Source organism: Ranitomeya variabilis, chromosome 1 (assembly GCF_051348905.1).
Source record: "Ranitomeya variabilis isolate aRanVar5 chromosome 1, aRanVar5.hap1, whole genome shotgun sequence".
Taxonomy (NCBI): domain Eukaryota; kingdom Metazoa; phylum Chordata; class Amphibia; order Anura; family Dendrobatidae; genus Ranitomeya; species Ranitomeya variabilis.
In genome coordinates, this window is record NC_135232.1 from 939397479 (window position 1) to 939410133 (window position 12655).

Below are 12655 nucleotides of genomic sequence, written 5' to 3' on the forward strand. Positions count from 1 at the left end.
CGTACCTCCAGCCACGGCCGGGTTGGGAGGAGCAGGGGACACCGGAGACAAACGGACCTCCGTGGGCTGGCCCAGCCGAGCGAGCACGCGGGCATCGGCCTCCAAGCGGCGTGCTTTCTGGCGGGCCTCGGCTGCAGCTACACACTCCTCAGATGGTGGCAAGGGGGGTCGGCCCATCGGTAGCTCCGTGAGGGTCAGTCCCCGCAACATTGGCGCGTCTGGGGCTGTGTCAGGTGGCGCAGCCTCAGGCTGGATCAGGTCGGTCCCACGCGGCGTTCCCGGCGTCGCCATCTTTTCTCCTTCTCCAGTGTCCTCTTCCTGCGGTCTCTTTCGTGGGCGGCCCCGTCTCCATGGTCTCCACCCTCCAAACAGGATCAGGAGGCGGACCTCAGCTGTTGACGGACACGTCCTCAGGACACAAAAATATTTAGACTGGGCGGCCATTGTTGTTCGCGCTCTCCAGCTTGCCTACGCCCACTCCACGCCCCTCTTCTTCTCCTGCGCTCTCCTCAGCGCTATAATGGTGGCGGATTTTGGCGGTAAATGGCTCAGCACAGTCTTTGTAATAAAGTACAGTCCAAGCACAGTAAATCACAGTTCCAAGGCACACATGACCTGATTCCTCAGGCTTAAGTAGATCCTGTTCGTGATGCCAAGTTGTAGCGCCCCCACTGCCGCAGGGCCGAGGGGTACCCGGTAACGGGCCTGTGAGTCTCTGCTCTGGGGTTGTCACGGTGGCTAGGCCCAGTCCGTGACCCTGCCGGGGGGCGTACAGTGACTGATATGATGAATGATGGTAGTGGTGAGGCTGTAGTGGTGCGGTGCAGTAAATAACGAGGACACCAGGTTGCAGTCTCTTTACCTCTTTACTGAAGATCTCTGGGTCCTCAGTCCAGAATCTGGATAACCAGGCTGCGCAAGTCCGGCCAGTCCAATGGCACCTCCAGAGTTCTCTCAGCAGGTGGAAATCTGTGCCTTCCTTCTAGCGCTATGTGTTGCGGTCCTTCCCTGCTGTGCTTACAGAAAGTCCCCACAACTGTTGTGTCTGTTTCTTAAGTTCCCTCACAACTCGATTAGATGATGTTCTGCTAATCCTCCGTCCCTCCCTGATGTTCTGGTTGGGACGGCACCCGTTTGACGGGTAGGCTCGGAGCTCTTCCGGGACCCTAGAGTCGCCCCTCTCCACAAGTTGCCCCCCAAGACTGCATAGGTGATTTAAGTTAGACAGCCCGCCTTAGACTGACTGTCCTGCCGCTGTTTAGAGTATTGCTTGAAGCTGGATGTTGAAATACCCTCTCGGCGTTCCGGCCACCGGTAGTGCGCCTCAGTAGGGTGTTGCTTCGGTCTTACAGCACGACCCCTACTGGTATTCTCCTAATGCTTGATCTCGTTTCTCACTCAGCACAATCTATCTCGCTTCTCGTCCTTCCTTGGGCACCGCCGCTATCCTATGCAGGCACGGTCCTGATACGTTCGTTCAAGTTGCCAAGCCTCTGTCAGGATCCCACCCCTGACAGAGACCCTACCGTATCTTCCCCCACAACACCCTCTGCCACAAGGTGTTGCCTGGTTCCAACCCAGTCAGCTTTCTGATCTCACTTCCTGCCTGACCCCCAGTTTACCCACTATGGTGGGGAGTGGCCTAGTGAATAGAACCCTTAGCTCCCCCCGGAGGCCCGGCTGTGAAATGTATTGGTGTCTGTGATACCTGATCCGATGAACTCCTTCAGTGCCATCAGACGCACCATAGCTCCCCTTAGTGGCGGAGCCACAGTACTGCAACGACCAGGACTCTGGGGCGCTGCAATTGTACCCAGCTGGCTTTTTGCTAGATTCGTAAGGGTCAGGAAGGAGTTACAACGAATCAAATATAATACCCACCGAGCCCCTCACCTGTCCTTGTCACCAACGCTATCTACTTGTCCTCTCTTGGCTTTCTGAGACAACAAGTCCACACTGGTTTGTTTACATTACAGTAGATCCAATTCTTAAAATGTCTAGCCACTCCTAGTCTACGTACTATGGCATCACTCATCCTATACAGTAATTGCCAGTTGGGACTTCCGGCCGCTCTCCCTGAATCCCATAAGTCACCGTGGCAGTGTCACTCAGGCCTGAGCCCAAAACCCTACACTGCAGTCCCCGCTCACCTCACAGCCTTCACCTCTGCCGCTAGCTCAGATACGGGGCCCACAACACCTCTCCATCAGCCTCCTAGTGAAGCCAACTCGGTCCAGCGGGTGGGAGGGGGATAGGCATCGGCTCTGCTGCCCTGGACCGGCAATCTCACCCCACCTCCCCCTCTCAGCTGCACTGCAAAGTCACCAGCCTCAAAATTGTGTTGGGCCCAGTCCAGAATGTCTTGCACTCCGCCAGCAGAATCAAGCACCTCTGACACCACAGGTCCCAGAACGTAATGGTCCCTCCTATAGATGCAGTTCTATCTATGACTCCTCTGCTTCCAGGCAGGAGAAGAAACCAAAATACTAGAAGGACGTAATATGATGGACGAGAGCCCAGCGAGATCCAGTGAGAGGATGTTGTGCTGACAAGACTGTCTCAGTGCTATGCTGCTGGAGATGCTGCAGACTTTGTGTGACTGAATGCTCCAACCTGCCCTGCTAATCATGTGTCAGTGAAAAGGGAAACACAGGCTGCCTCTAATCGCCAGTTGGGACTTCCAGCCGCTGTCCCCGAATCCCATAAGGCACAGTGGCAGTGTCACTTGCGCCTGCGCAAAAATACAAAAATGCAGAGGGATGATATAGAACAGATATGTTGGAAAGCGCAAACGGTGTGAGACATGGCCGCTGCTCCTGTCAGCACCACTAAGCATACACAGATGTTAATTTCACCGCACTCCCGATGCGATAGCATCGGGCCTATTTCTAGTCTCTATATAATCATTAGGTTCTGACAGCAGAATGTGATATCTATACAAATAGATAAGACAGAAAGTTACCATTGAGATGTATTAAGAGCAGATTATAAAAGACATCTCTAATGCATTTGATCTGCATTTTGTTCTACTGGTATAATCATTATTGCTATTAGGAATGCTAGATAACTATATAAATTTATTTCATATTATTTATTCCATTATAGCATAAATGCAGATATTAGACGTTTAAAGTTTTACATATTTCATTCTGAATTCTTTTGATGTTCTATATGTTAGAGACATATGAAAAGATCTGTCAATTAAGTTGATGTACAATATGTTACCAATCATGAAAGAGACACAAGGCTTACTGCCAGCATGAAAGTGTACAGTAACTTTTACATACAAATTCTTAATGATTCCACAACATTATCCTGAAAAATACACAAACACAAACTGTCAGATTTGTTCAGAGGCCCCTCACATCTGATGTATTTCACTTAAAACATCATCAATGCATTTATTGAATAATTAAAGAGCAATGTTGATTTCACAGTCCCATGCAATGCACCTTATAATTGATTTTATGCCTGCCATTGTGGTAGACACATGAGGCAGAGTATGTAGACCTAGTCTTTTCCTATAGTCTATTACAGGTGCAGCCCCAAATATCTGCACCATAAATCTTCAATGTGATATAAAATGTGCACCATGTATAGCAGCAGGCTGATCTTTTAGAAGAAAAGTTAATAATGATGATTGTGGGATGGCGTCATCTACAGGATCCCTGTGGCTGGCAATGGTCAAGTTGGACTTGTGTCATGAAATACATAAGTTCCCCTGCTAAGGGCGTGGATTGGATTCCCAACCCCTATCAAGGGGGTAGACTGATATTATAGAATAGTTTTTCAAGATGAAGGAGTGCCGAGCCGACTGTTCCAGTGTCTTCCTTGATTCATCTGTACCGTACAACTATTGGGTTACCAAGCTGGACACGTGGCATGAACTGAACTGTTCCTCTACACCTTGGATGTGCTGGCCTGCCCTGCCACTAGCATTTTGTCAGAGTGGGTTTCTAGAGCGGTCGGGGGCATAATAACTGAAAATTCTGACAAGCTGATTCTTATTAAAATGAACAAGGCCTGGATTGGCCTAGACTTCTCAACCCCATCAGATTACGGCAGAGGATCATAAATCCAATTTAAGTGCTATGTCACCAGCCGGCCGTCACGCAAAGTCTTTAGAGGGTCATCAGGTGGTCTTCTCTCAAAATCTTTAGAGGGTCCTCAGGCTGCTCTAACTCAAAATCTTTATAGGGTCATCAGCTGGCCCTCACTCAAAATCTGTATAGGGTCATCAGCTGGCCCTCACTCAAAATCTTTGTAAGGCCATCATATGGCCCTCACTTAAACTTTTCAGAGGGTCATCATATGACCCATAAGTATACCCCCAAAGGTAAATGTTTTTTCGCACTTAGGGAATAGGATGCATTGTCCGCATAGCAGGGGCTGGCTGGCAAATTTTAGCCTGGGGGCCAGCACAATGCAGTAGCCCACTGTGACGCGGGCCATGGCCCATCTTAAGGCTTGGGTCTCCTGTAGTAGCCCCCCGATGTAACCTGAAAGATAAGAAAAACAAATTAGATTATACTCACCCAGGGGCAGTCCCGGTTCGGTCCGGTCCTATGGGCGTCACGGTCCAGGTCCGGCGCCTCCCATTTTCATACGATGTCGTCCTCTTCTTTGCTTACTGTCGTGGCTCCTGCACAGGAGTACTGATTTGCCCTGCTGAGGGCAGAGCAAATTACTGCAGTGCGCAGGTGCCGGGCCTATCTGACCTTTCCCGACACCTGCTCACTGCAGTACTTTGCTCTGCTCTCAACAGGGCAGAGAATTACGCCTGCGCAGGAGCCGCAACAGAAGCAAGGAGGATGACAACATCGTATGAAGATGGGAGGCGCCGGACCCTGACCGCGACACCTATCCGACCGCCCCCGGGAGAGTATAGTATAGCTTGTTTTTCTTATCTTTCAGGTTACATCAGGGGCTTATTTACTCCATTACAGAATGCTGTAGATAAGCCCCTGATGTCGGTAAAAGTAGGTGACAGACTCCCTTTAAATCAATAAATATCAGAAACATGATTTAAGTGTTCTACCGAGCAAATACTCTAATAAGACGTGCGCAAACACTATCGTTGCATATATTCCTGTTAATACCATCTATTTCAGTTTGCTATTCAAAAAATGGCGTAATACAACCCAAAGGTATCTGTGTGCCTATATTATTACAGTCAAAGTGAGAAGGAAATATAACCAGAATACATGCAAAGAAAGATCCCCTATGTGATGTCCGCATGGAGTGTAATTAAATATCGCACTCCTGATCAGGGCAGGAGGCTGCAAAGTCCAGACAATGGCACTATAAGGCTATGTGCACACATTGCGGATTTGCCTGTGGAATTTTCTGTGCAGATTCTTCCTCTCTTGCCAGAATACACATGTAAAAATCTGCGTGGATTTGATGCGTATTTTGATGTGGCTTTCTCTGCATATTTGTATGCGTTTTGTAAGCTAAATAAAGATATATTATTTAACAAAAAATAAATAAAATAATTGTGATGTCAGTTCCTTGTCCAACCTCTTCTTTTACATACTCCATTGAAGACCATAATATCACATACCATGCACACACTGTTAGGGCTAGCGGAACGCACCTAAACAAAGTATATATTTTATTAGGATAGATGCGTTCGCAGCCCGGGGTCCACCGTGCAGGAGAACCTGCTGCTAGCAAATAGCGGAACTAATGGCAGTGTTAGCTAACTCTGTTACTTCACAGAGCAGCCGTGAATTCAAAGTGATGCCCCTGTTAGACTCCACAGAGGCACAGGTTAACTGTCTAAACAAGAGCAGTCAGTGGTCTTGCATGCACACGAAACTCCTCGCCGGAGGTGCCAGCATTCTAGGGGCTTATTTCAGCCGGGTCCCTGTACACACTCATACAAGACCACACTGGCGCAAAGTACATAAATGAAAGCAATACTAGCGCATGGCCGTGTGGCAATGCGAGCCTTATATAGCTGGAGCAAGTAAAAGACCTTCCTTGAAGGACCAATGAGAGGCTGCCATACTTGAGCATGTGACCCTAAATCTCCACTGAGAGATCTTGCCCTGGTCATGCTCAGTGTGTGCCAAGCAGGACTTAGTGCTAGCACCTACAGGACCTTCCTGAAAGGACCAATGGACTTAGCTGCAGTATCTGACCATGTGACCCTCGATCTCCACTGAAAGATCTTACTCAGGGCATGCTCAGAACGAGAAGAGCAGGACTTAGTCCCAGAAGCGTCTGCTCGCCGCTGCCCAGGACTGACTTCAATGGCAGAAGCAGGAAAAGGAGCACTAACTCTTTGTACAGAGTGGGACTGAGCTAGACACTGGGAACAACGTCTCCGCTGAGCAGGCTCCACTGCGGCAGGAGAAGAATGGGAAACCGCAGCGGAGATGGACCGAGATTCCCCCTGTGCAGAGGCGGGAACTCGACCCCTAACACACACAAAACAAATGTAAGTGAATATATTATATACAGTGCCTTGTGAAAGTATTCGGCCCCCTTGAACTTTTCAAAATTTTCCCACATATCATGCTTCAAACATAAATATACCAACTGTAAATTTTTGGTGGAGAATCAACAACAAGTGGAACACAATTGTGAAGTTGTACGAAATGTATTGGTTATTTAAAATTTTGGGGGAAATTCAAAAACTGAAAAGTGGGGCGTGCAATATTATTCGACCCCTTTACTTTCAGTGCAGCAAACTCACTCCAGTAGTTCATTGTGGATCTCTGAATGATCCAATGTTGTCCTAAATGCCTAATGATGATAAATATAATCCACCTGTGTGTAATCAAGTCTCTGTATAAATGCACCTGCTCTGTGATAGTCTCAGGGTTCTGTTTGAAGCACAGAAAGCATCATGAAGACCAAGGAACACAACAGGCAGGTCCGTGATACTGTTGTGGAGAAGTTTAAAGCCGGATTTGGATACAAAATGATTTCCAAAACTTTAAACATCCCAAGGAGCACTGTGCAAGCGATCATATTGAAATAGAAGGAGTATCATACCACTGCAAATCTACCAAGACACGGCTGTCCCTCTAAACCTTCGTCGCAAACAAGGAGAAGACTGATCAGAGACGCAGCCAAAAGGCCCGTGATCACTCTGGATGAACTGCAGAGATCTACAGCTGAGGTGGGACTGTCTGTCCATAGGACAACAACCAGTCTGCCCCTGCCGCATAGGCTTTGGGAGTGTCAGACTTCCTCCTTTAATAATTAAAAAGGATGTGTCTGACCATGTGACACACACCACATGCCCAGATAAGGTAGTAAAATGTTAATATTACATTTACCAGTATCTACCAGTGGGTGTAGTTTTATTTCCCCCTCTACTATGCCATCTACTATAATCATAGGCGACGAGGAAATACAGTGAGAAATGTCCTGGCTATTAAGTGATTAGGGAGGTTTTTTTTTCTTTTTTTTCCCTTTTTTTCTTTTGACTTAAATACAAGTCATTATACAGCCCTCCAGTTACGGTCTCACGGAAAAATGCTTGTGTTTCCCATTGACTTCTATTATACTCGTTACTCAAGTCAAGCCCTCACGAGCATCCAACCTGCTTGATTCTAGTACCGTGCATGCAAGCATTTTAGTGCTCAATCTTCACTACTAAATAAAGCGATATACTGTATCACCAAGCAAAAAGAGTAAGTAAGGGTTAATACATGTTCCATAAAAATATTGAAATTATTTGCTTTATTGCAATGGATAATTGCAAAAGTGACAAAAGGATGGGCATTTTTAACATATTTGTTAATGCTGGCCCCATCTGTTTTTTCTTCCATAGCCCAGCCCTGCTTTATTGCTACACAGTAGCTACAAAGATCAGTGAGGAGATCAGGGCGTGTTCTTTTCTTCCCTGTATAATGCTTACTTCTTAGAATTGGTCATGCACGAGAAGAACTACACGCTTCGGCTACTTTCACACTAGCGTCGGGCTCGGTCCGTCGCAGTGCGTCGGGCCGAGGTCACCGACGCTAGCGTTGTCTCCGCCGCACAACAGGGGCAGCGGATGCATTTTTCCAGCGCATCCGCTGCCCCATTGTGAGGTGCGGGGAAGTGTGGGGAGGTGAGGGCAGAGTTCCGGCCGCACATGCGCGGTCGGAAAAAGCGGACCGTCGTGAGCAAAAAACATTACATGTAACGTTTTTTGCTCCCGACGGTCCGCCACAACACGGCGCAACCGTCGCACGACGGTTGTGACATGTGTCAATGCGTCGCAAATGCGTCGCTAATGTTAGTCAATGCAGAAAAAACGCATCCTGCAAGCACTTTTGCAGGATGCGTTTTTTCGGCAAAACAACGCATTGCGACGTATTGCAGTTAACGCTAGTGTGAAAGTAGCCTTCAAGGGAAAAATCTTTAGCAATGCCCAAGTGATCTATAATATAAATGATAATCTAAAATTTGAAGGCTAATATCTCAGCAATTTAGATACTAAAAGGTTGGGGTTCATACTGGACAGTTAGTGTCCGATACTAAATGCCAAACACAGACTTTTTCCTGATGTTCATTGCAATATTTGCAGTTCCGAGCGAAGACCGGAGAGAGAGAGCGAGAATTTCCAGCTCAAAAGTTCAAGCCCCCATTGTTTTTAATGGGGTTTGGGTTCTGGTTCAAGTTCAGGTACAGTTCTTGTACCCGTACCGAACTTTGGAATAAAGTCCCAGAACCCAAACTTCCATGGGTCGGCTCCTTTCTACTCAGCAACAAAAAGGAGGAACTAAAAAATAAAAACATCTTATTTAGCTCTGGAGCCATTACTCCATAATGCCGTAGTTTCACTTGCTTAAACTGGTGAAACGTCCTCCTTAAAGTTTCTAAAAATTGTAAAGTACGAGGCATATAATGCATAACGTTCTACTGTAAATTCATCATACAGATTTTTTTCAAACCTTGGTATTATTATTGTCCCAAATGTATTGCATTAGTCATCTTAAAATGCTGATTTAGATCTGTGTCTACCTGTAATATTGTTGTATCAGCATTTGGATGTTTAATTAAGTTAATACTTTATTAAATGCTGACAATGAGAAAAGTACAACAAAAATAGTTTTCTAATAAATAATCACAATTAAGTAGATAATTAAATTCATGAAGCACATTTTATGCTGCCTTCTGTTGTAGACAACATTTGGTGTGCTGACAAATTTCATATGTTATGCTAAAAGCAATTAGGATAAATAATTAATTCACATGCATAACATACCTTTATATACTGTATGTCACTGACATAAATATTAGTAATTTTCCATGTTATTGGAGGAATCTTTTCCAGGGCAAGTAACAGTATCAGTCAAGGAAATCTCTGAATATCAGTGGCTCAATTTCTGCCCTGTATAATAGAAATATTAGTTTCTTTCAAAGGAAATCTGGTCATTAAGTTTATGATAGCCAAACTGTCTAAATCCTATAGTAGTGACCCTGATTCTAGTTATGCAGCTTGCATTACTTAGGGTACTGTCACACAGTGCCATTTTGATCGCTACGACGGCACGATCCGTGACGTCGCAGCGATCGTATGATTATCGCTCCAGCGTCGTAGACTGTGGTCACACGTTGCAATCACGGCGCTGGAGCGATGCCGAAGTCCCCGGGTAACCAGGGTAAACATCGGGTTACTAAGCGCAGGGCCGCGCTTAGTAACCCGATGTTTACCCTGGTTACCAGCGTAAAAAAAACAAACAGTACATACTCACATTCCGGTGTCTGTCCCCCGGCGTCTCAGCTTCTCTGCACTGTGTAAGCACAGCGGCCGGAAAGCGAGCACAGCGGTGACGTCAGACGTCACCGCTGTGCTCGCTTTCTGGCTGGCCGGCGCTCACAGTGCAGAGAAGCTGAGACGCCGGGGGACAGACACCGGAATGTGAGTATGTACTGTTTGTTTTTTTTACGTTTACGCTGGTAACCAGGGTAAACATCGGGTTACTAAGCGCGGCCCTGCGCTTAGTTACCCAATGTTTACCCTGGTTACAAGCGAACACATCGCTGGATCGCTGTCACACACAACGATCCAGCGATGTCAGCGGGAGATCAAGCGACGAAAGAAAGTTCCAAACGATCTGCTACGACGTACGATTCTCAGCAGGGTCCCTGATCGCTGCTGCGTGTCAGACACTGCGATATCGTAACGATATCGCTAGAACGTCACGAATCGTACCGTCGTAGCGATCAAAATTGCACTGTGTGACAGTACCCTTACATTGTTTTTTCTATTGTTCCCAAAATCTCTAGCTTTTTCAGCACTGTGTCCTCCTATCAAAGGCTGCGACACTGTAGCCAAACCATAGATTGTCAATCTGCGGCAGTCCCTCAGCTTATGAATATGAAGGACTGAGGAATGCTTGCAAATAAAGTAGAACATTTTTTTTATTGCTACAGAAGATATCTAGAAGTTGTCATCGCCGCATAATGTGGGACATTCTGAGACATTGTACCAGTACAAATTAAATTGTAAAATCCAATTACAAACAGGAGAGAGTCACGCAGACATACACACTTTTGTATCTAACAGAACTCTGTTTATCATATCATCAGTCAGTTCTTGTATAGGTTTTTACTGGACATACATTGTAGGAATATAATTGGCTCAGTTTATCACTAGATATGTGCTGGGACCCCAAAAGTGTATATGTACACATGAGGTTCGAAAGAAGTAGGAATACTGATGTCACGCTTGTGTCTCTGATTTTCCATTCCATATTCATGAAGCTTTTGAAGTCACTATCTGGAATTTAACAATACCACATGTACCCTTCCATTCCACTGGCAGTACTGGATAAAAGTCAACATTTCCACACATCCACCATAAGTTAGCCCTAGCTACTGTTTGATTCACCAAGTTTCGTAATTCGTACCAAGATAGTGGTGGTGGGACTGCAATATGAGGAACTTAAGTGCTTTAGGTCAATGTTACCTGTTAAATTATGGAAGCATGTATAACTCCCAGGATAAGGGCTAACTCTATTAGCCTTTCCATGTTTAGCTGATTTAGGCAGGATAAAGCAATAGAGTTGTCTGGTTGCTTATAGAGAAGGGCACCTTGTCTAGAGGAGGTCTTTTCATGGCTAGTGCAGAGTATCTTAGCCATTCTAATCAATAATTGGTCTCAAAGTATTCTGTTTCCACAGATAAGGGCACTAGGAATGTGTCTTTTTATGTACTGGCTTGTGGGGTATATTTTTTTTTTTAGAATAGGTCAGTCCCTGACATAAAAGTGTCCTAATCAATCAGTGTCCCATGTGATATTTATGCCCATCACATATAATCCAGCATCCATAACAGAGGAGTTCTCTATCATCAAGTATAGGGCAAGACAGTTGGCAGAGTTACAAGTAAGACAAAGACCCTACTGTACAGCATTTAGACACATATTTTGGTTGTAGCAGAGTCATTCTAATAAGGAGGCTTCTACCCTTGCTGTCTGTCTTCTCATGAGCTACAGAAGGTTTGTAGGTCAAGTAATCCCAAGTGTTCCACCCCACCCAACTCCACGACTCACAATCAGACTCATAGTCAGTGTCGGCAGTGGTGCCACATATATACTTTTGTGTGAGCATATAGGTGTACCCACTCTGCCACTCCACCAAAGGGTAGGAGACCATGCTGCACAGGTCAAATTTAAAACTGACTACAGGGTCTGAGGAATTAAACCATAAAGTGGTACCTAGCTGAGCAACCATTTATTAAGGCAAAAAGGATAAGGCACGGGGTGTGCATTCACATCATTAGGTGGCTTTATTAGGCTCAGCTGTCTTCTTACAGTGTGAGGCATGGATCCAGTTGAGATTTCCCACAAGCTTTACAGCCATCTCAGTTGTCAGCAGAACTTGGAAGTGCCTATCAAATCAAGGCTCAAGGGCTCCTTTTGACCGCCACAAGGTCTACGGGCTGCAGGGGGTGACTCCCTTCCACAGAATGAGGATCTGGAAGAGAAGAGAAAACTTAAGAGGATATGTCAGACAAACATTTTTTAAGTGCAATAACATAAGCCTATCATGTTGCATCTGGAGCTGCTGTGGAAATTACAACCATAGACTAAGGGCTGACCCAAAATAACGCCTCAGGGCTGAGGCCTGTCTTTTTGTGGGAGTATACCTGACTGAAAGGGTGAAAAGGGCAAGCATTCTGTCCATGGTCTGCCATGGTTTTCTGGATTTTCAGTTTCAGGGTCAAATGGTATCAATTTGGCCTGTAGTATATTTGCAGGTTTCTAGGGCATGGAGTTCATCTTCCTGGGGGGACATGTGCTGGGGAAGCGGTTGTGCTTTTATGGTTTCATGGAGGGAAACAACAGTATATCCAGTGTAGAACCGGCCATCTACACCACACTGGAATCCATCCACAAAGAGCTCATGGTCTTGGTTATCAAGCAGAACATCAATAACATGACTTATACCCCTTGTTTCCTGGGACACTAGTTGTACACAGTCATATTTCTCTTCTTGCTCAACTAGCAGGTAATCCAGGTAACCACTACCACCTCACTCCCCCTCCAGAGGCAACAAAGTAGCTGGATTCAGAGTAGTGTAACGGTGAATGGTGATGTTATTAGGCATAAGGAGGGCACATTGAAGCCTAAAATAGCAAGCAGTACCTAGGTGTTTTGGTAATACTTGAAAAAGAATGGCACTAACATCATGAGGGTCATAAA

The 12655-nt window shown here is 45.9% G+C and overlaps 1 long non-coding RNA gene across 1 annotated transcript in view; it reads right to left on the minus strand.

Annotated features, from left to right (window-relative positions):
- LOC143778534 (uncharacterized) overlaps window positions 1-9331 on the minus strand; it is a 49363-nt gene extending 40032 nt beyond the window's left edge. Inside the window, exon 1 of the long non-coding RNA XR_013216489.1 lies at window positions 9212-9331. This is a non-coding gene — a long non-coding RNA (uncharacterized LOC143778534). The remainder of the gene's footprint in view (window positions 1-9211) is intronic.
- Window positions 9332-12655: the final 3324 nt, after the last annotated feature.